Genomic DNA, 5,879 nt, shown 5'->3' on the forward strand with positions numbered 1-5,879 from the left:
TCTATCTATATATCCTGCTGGTTCTGTTTCCCTGAGGAACCCTGACCAATAAAAGGTCCTCACATAATTTCAGAACTTTGACTGGGATATGTATTTCTTATGTGTTTCTTAATCTAGTATTTCCTCTACATATAGTGTTCCAGTTTTGTGTGTGATTATTTTTATAAGATCAGAGGTGAGCAGAGGTATTTATCATGACGTTTTAACTTTTTCGTACATACTTAATTTTCAGACAATTTTTGCTTTCTTTTTGCCCATCTCTCCAAGATTTGGGGACAAGTAGTAGATTAGCTTATGGTGACTATATTATAGACACATTTGTCTTCAATTAGTCCAGTTTTTAGAAAAGACACTAATTAAATTATTTCCAATTATAATATCAAAATCATTAAACAGATTGCAGAGCTAGGGAACAGAGTGGACCTGCTCCATTTTCAGGTGGTTATAAGGAATACTATGTCCACAAAACATGTAATTGAGGCAGAATCTCTTGCTGTTTATACAACAGCTATTTCCCATTCTTCCTTGATAATATATCTCATTGTTTAAGACCTTGGTCTCAATTGATGAATCATAAAAAAGTCTGTGTCAATAATGTAATATCATTTCCCCTTTGCTTGTGATTATTTCAGGCAAGCCTGTGATCTATCTGACCTTTAAGATAGGAAGAAATATGTCGAAGACTTCTGGGAAAGATTTCGTCCTTAAAAAAGGAGAAGACCTTTTTGCTTCTTTCTCTGCCTTCCTACTTTGGAAACTTTCAAATAAGTATGGGCTATCTAGAGCTGAAGCAGCTTTTTATCACAATTGTGAGGTGATGAGCTGATGATGAAATTCAATACCCTGAAGAAGGCAGAGTTAAAAGATGGAAAGAAAGTAGTTTGTTAAGATACCACTGAGCCACCAAACCAACCCTGGGACCAACTACTTTAAGACTTCTTGGTAAGGGAAAATCTAATGTTGCTATGTTAATAAGGTTTTCTATTGTTTTTAATCAAGTACAACTGAACTGGGATAACCTAACATAATTAATTATCTATTATAAGGTATAAATTTATCTTTATTTTTCAATAGTTTATTCTTATTATGTTAGCTTCATTCTGAGTCACCTACTTTTTCTTACCTTATAATTGTACTATGTTAATTTCCATTATGAGTTTTTCTATTGACATTCCCATTGATTTAATACACTATGGTTGTCTTTGCTTGCATAATGTAATCTTCTAACATACTTTATTAGAAATATAAATAAAGTATTTTTTTACACTAATGGTCAAGGGTACCCCTCAGAAGTTCACAGAATTTAGAGCAAATGCTTCTATTTTTGGCAAAATAACTTTTTTTTGTTGTTAAAGAAACAACTCTTGATTTGATCTTGGTCCATTGTAGACAATGAAGTCCTATCAATGTAACAAACTGGACAACATGAACTGCTTCTGATGAATTAAGTGCTACCCAATTAACTAATCTACTCCACCAGCAAGTGGTAATAATATATATGGACTTGAGCCAAAATAGATCCTGAAGACACAGTAAACTGCATGAGCTTACTCTCTGCACTGCTGTTCCTCTTTAATCCTCACCTATGTCTTCATGGTAAGCTCCTTATGGCCAGCTAATCAATGAGAAAAAAACTGAGCCTCATTTACAGAAGTCACCACATAATACATCATCACCAGCCAAAAGTAGATTGCTTAGGCATTATTTAAATTGCACTTGAGTGCAATTAAAAAAAAACAACTTCAGGCTATATTATTTGGTTGTGCACTATTCTTGCAGAGACAAATAGTGTTCATTTATGTGTGGTACCTAATAATTTGGCTAAATGGTTAAGGACTTGGAAGGAACAAGATTGGAGGATTGGTGACACTGAGTTTTGGGGAATGAATATGTGGATGAACCACTGGGCTAGAGTATGAGAACATTTGTGTTTAATATGAATGCTGCCATGGTATCTGATTCTATATTGTTTGTATGCAAGAAACTCACATTATAACAAAAGAGTAAATATCATTGAACTTGGCCTGTTTCATCATTTACTCTATCACCCAAAAATAACTGTTATTACAGAATGGTGAGTATTCCATTGAAGACTTAATTCAGTACCAGCTGAGAGACAATGGCTAGCAAGGTTGGGCTGAATCCAGAGGATGTAGTGTGTTTTATGAATGTGAAAATGACACCTTTCACCATTACAACTACTGATTCTTTTTAAACTTTTGTCTCCTATCCCTGAGATTCTAGACTTGCTGAATTAATGCCCAAGGGAAGATCCGCAGCCATATTCCATTGAATCTGAGGATGAGAGACTGGTATGTGGCCTTTTAGGACTGTCATGACTCTGGAGAAACAAACAACAATTTAAGAGGTGGTTACATTGTTGGCTGGGGTAATCAACCTTGACTCTAGAGGGGAATTGAAGTTGTAATTTCTGAGAAAAATGGAAAGAACCCAGGAGATCCCCTTGAATAGCTCCTATTTCTGCCAAGTCCTGCAGTAAAAACTAATGAAGACTAATTCCCAAAACTTGGAAGAAGCAAGATATCTTTCAGTAGGTGGATGGATAAATAAACAGTGGTACATCCGCACAGTGGGGTGTTACTCAGTGATTTTTTTTTTTAAAGAGAGCTATCAAGCCATGAAAGACATGGAGTAAACAAATGTATTTTGCTAAGTGATAGAAGCCAGTCTGAAAAAGCTATACATTGTAAAATTCCAACTATATGACATTCTGGAAACTATAGAGATAGTAAAACATCAGTGGTTGCCAGGAGTTGGGGGGAGATGAATAAGTGAAGTACAAGGAATTTTTAAGGCACTGAAAGTGTTTTGAATGACTCCATAAAGGTAGCTATGTGATGTTATATAATACAATACATTTGGCAAAACCCACAGATCTGTACAATGCAAAGAATGAACCCTAATATATTGACTCATTAATTTTAACAAGTGTACCACACCAATGCAAGATACCGTAAATAGGGGAACCTGGGGTCGGCGGGGGAGGGTGGACATAAAGGGAATATGTGGGAACTCTCTGTACTTTCTATTCAGTGTTTCTGGAAACCTAAAACTGCTCTAAAAAATGTCTATTACTTGTACTAAATAAAATAAATTAACAGTGACCACAGAAAGCTTATGCAAGTAGATCAAGAAGGTCATTTCTGTCAGGAATGAAGATCTGGCCACTTTACAATGTAAAATTCTTCACCAGCAGACATGTTAGCTAAGGGCAGGTGGTCATAGGTGCCAGTAATGGCCTGGTGACCATTTACAGAAACCAGGGCCTTAACTTCCACCCACATGTTCTTTTTTGAATTGCCTTGTATATATTTATATAGCTTAACAATTTTTCCCTCTTCTTTCCTCTTCTTTTCTCTGTCTTTTTCATATAGGATATACTGGAGGCGGTTCACTTAATTTTGAAGCCATGTGTGACAAAATGTCAAGACAGTATAGTGATAGACTTAGGAGAGGAACGGACATCACCCAGGATTCTTGGGCGTGGAGCAGATGCTGTTGACTGAGGAGAGTTTTGGATGGTTTCCTTTGACGAAGAGAGTGTAGGTAAGTGTTCACTTGTTGGAGAAATAGTTGCCTTCTGTTTTAGGAGGAAGCATGGGTATTTTGTATTTAATTGAAAAAAATACAAGTGTATGCTGATACTGAGCAAATCAAAGCATGGATATTTATTGTTAATTGAAATTTATTCCTATGTTTGAGGAAGTCCCCAGCCTATCAGCCTTGATTGGAGCCAGAAATCACCTCTTGCTTTAAGAAACCAAAATGCCAAATGCTTGCTTTCTCAGCCTCCTTTGCAGCTAGGGTACAAGCATATGATTTAGCGTCTGCCAATCTGTTTGCCTGTGCTGAATTTTGACTTACAAATTCATAAAGAAGGAAAGAGATTCAGTTAAGCTTTCTCTGTTTCTAGTGGAGGCAGTGCAGCAGCTGCTGAAGTGTCTGTGGTGCAATGTACAGTGGGAGTCGGGGTCCGGGGGGATGGTTTACCCGTTGGCCCAGGCTTGAGCAACACACACAACTGCTCCCATCTGCAAGCTGTGGTGTTCATTCTTAGTGGCGGTGGCTGTGGTTTCTTCTCTGGACAAGCTATAAAGCTTCGTTTGGGTCACGTTTCCTAGTTATTAGCTTTGAGTCTGTTTTCTAAACTTTTCAACAGTTCCACGAGCTCCCCAATATTTCTGTGATGAATGTATTTACTGTTCAAATCAGGCATATTAGGTTCCTGTGATTTATATTTCTAAAAATCCAAGGTATATGAACATAACAGATGCTTAGCAAACATTTGTCTTTTTAAGTTAAGATATAATCTATATCACAACAAATTGAATTGAGGAAAAGACCAGCGGTTTCTTAAGTCTGGCTCTTCTTAAAAATGTAACCAGATAGACCTTATGTTTTTGACTCACTAGAAAATACTTTAGATAAAAACACAAGTCATAAACTAGCCTTCTAAAAGGTCTGGCGTGTTTGGGTCCAAATATCCTGGAAAAAGTGTTGATTCTAATCTTGTGGAAGAAGCAAAACATGGAAATATACTGAAAATCTGGAACAGAATTTTTCAATTCTAGGAATCAACTCTTTTACAGGTTTTCAATAGATACTACATGAAAAAAGAGGAATATGTAGTTAAAAAATATGAAAACTGTATCTGTATAATCATAATTAGGTTTTTTGTTTGTTTGTTTTTACTTCTTGACGTGTTTGATATTTTCTATGCTTTGGAAATCTCTAAAAGCATAAAACACGGAACTCAGTATTTTCCCAAGGAATTGGAACAGATACTGTTCTACTTACTAAGAAGTTAGCAAGCAAATATCACTCTAAACACTCTGGAAAATACTGGTATAGATTAATTATGATCTAACATTTTAGTGCTGATATAGTCAGATAATTTTGGTTGCAAGCAACAGAAAGCATAACTCAAACTGTCTCAGATAATCAAGAGAATTGGGATAATACTGAGGACTCAAGGATAGTTTAATACAGAGGTTTAGCAAGTAAAGAAAATAAATGCTTCTTATCCTCTCTGTATCTCCACTTTAACTCATTAGGTCTCAGTTTTATTCTAAGGTTTGAAATTCCATGTTATCACAAGACAATTGCCAGTTCCTAATACCTCACACTTCTGTCACATTTGGAGAGGTTTTTCCCCTTCATCATGAATTGAAAAAGCTATGCTCCCTTCTGATTTAATTACCTGAAGGCATATGCTCCTTCTCACACCAATTACCATGACTAAGAATTGGGGATGGGGTCATCCCACACAAGCATTGCTGTGGCTGAGAAATTCATTGTCTAGTGAGGAGTATGTGTGGGTGGGGAATATTGAATGCTTGGGAGGCCACTGCATGTATTTCTGACAATGTCCATCACATGTATTTTCATTCCAGTAAACTCTGACATTAAGAAACTACTAGACCAGAAATCAGAGGAGCAGAGCCTGGAGGCCCCAACTTTTGTTGATCTGAAAAAATGAAGTTGCTTTCAACTGGATAGTTTTGAATCTCACTTGCCCGTATGTCCCAGTCCAAATTTATTTTGGTAATTTTCAGACTCACGTGTCTAGGATATTCCATTTGTTTGTGTATACATGTGTATATTGTATAATATATATATATATATATATATATATATATATATATATAAAACATATATATATAATATGTATACATATTTTTAACATATTCACACATACCACCACCACATATAGTTTGGAGGCCTTCACATTAAGCTATTTCCCTTAAAGACTGAAGAGAAAAGATAGGTACAGGAGTTGAAAAGAAAACTTTTTTTTTTTCTGAAACAGCTTTTTTTAGCACAACAAAGCAAAAGTACACCACAATTCAGGGCTGGCC

General features: G+C 36.0%; 1 long non-coding RNA gene across 1 annotated transcript; it reads left to right on the plus strand.

Moving 5' to 3' along the window:
• Window positions 1–761: 761 nt before the first annotated feature.
• LOC109382135 (uncharacterized) lies at window positions 762–5,621 on the plus strand. Its single transcript, XR_002123880.1, has 5 exons — window positions 762–942; window positions 1,390–1,596; window positions 2,238–2,368; window positions 3,396–3,567; window positions 5,415–5,621. It is a non-coding gene; the product is annotated as an uncharacterized LOC109382135 (long non-coding RNA).
• Window positions 5,622–5,879: the final 258 nt, after the last annotated feature.

The sequence above is a fragment of the Hipposideros armiger genome, unplaced genomic scaffold (assembly GCF_001890085.2).
Source record: "Hipposideros armiger isolate ML-2016 unplaced genomic scaffold, ASM189008v1 scaffold_60, whole genome shotgun sequence".
NCBI lineage: Eukaryota > Metazoa > Chordata > Mammalia > Chiroptera > Hipposideridae > Hipposideros > Hipposideros armiger.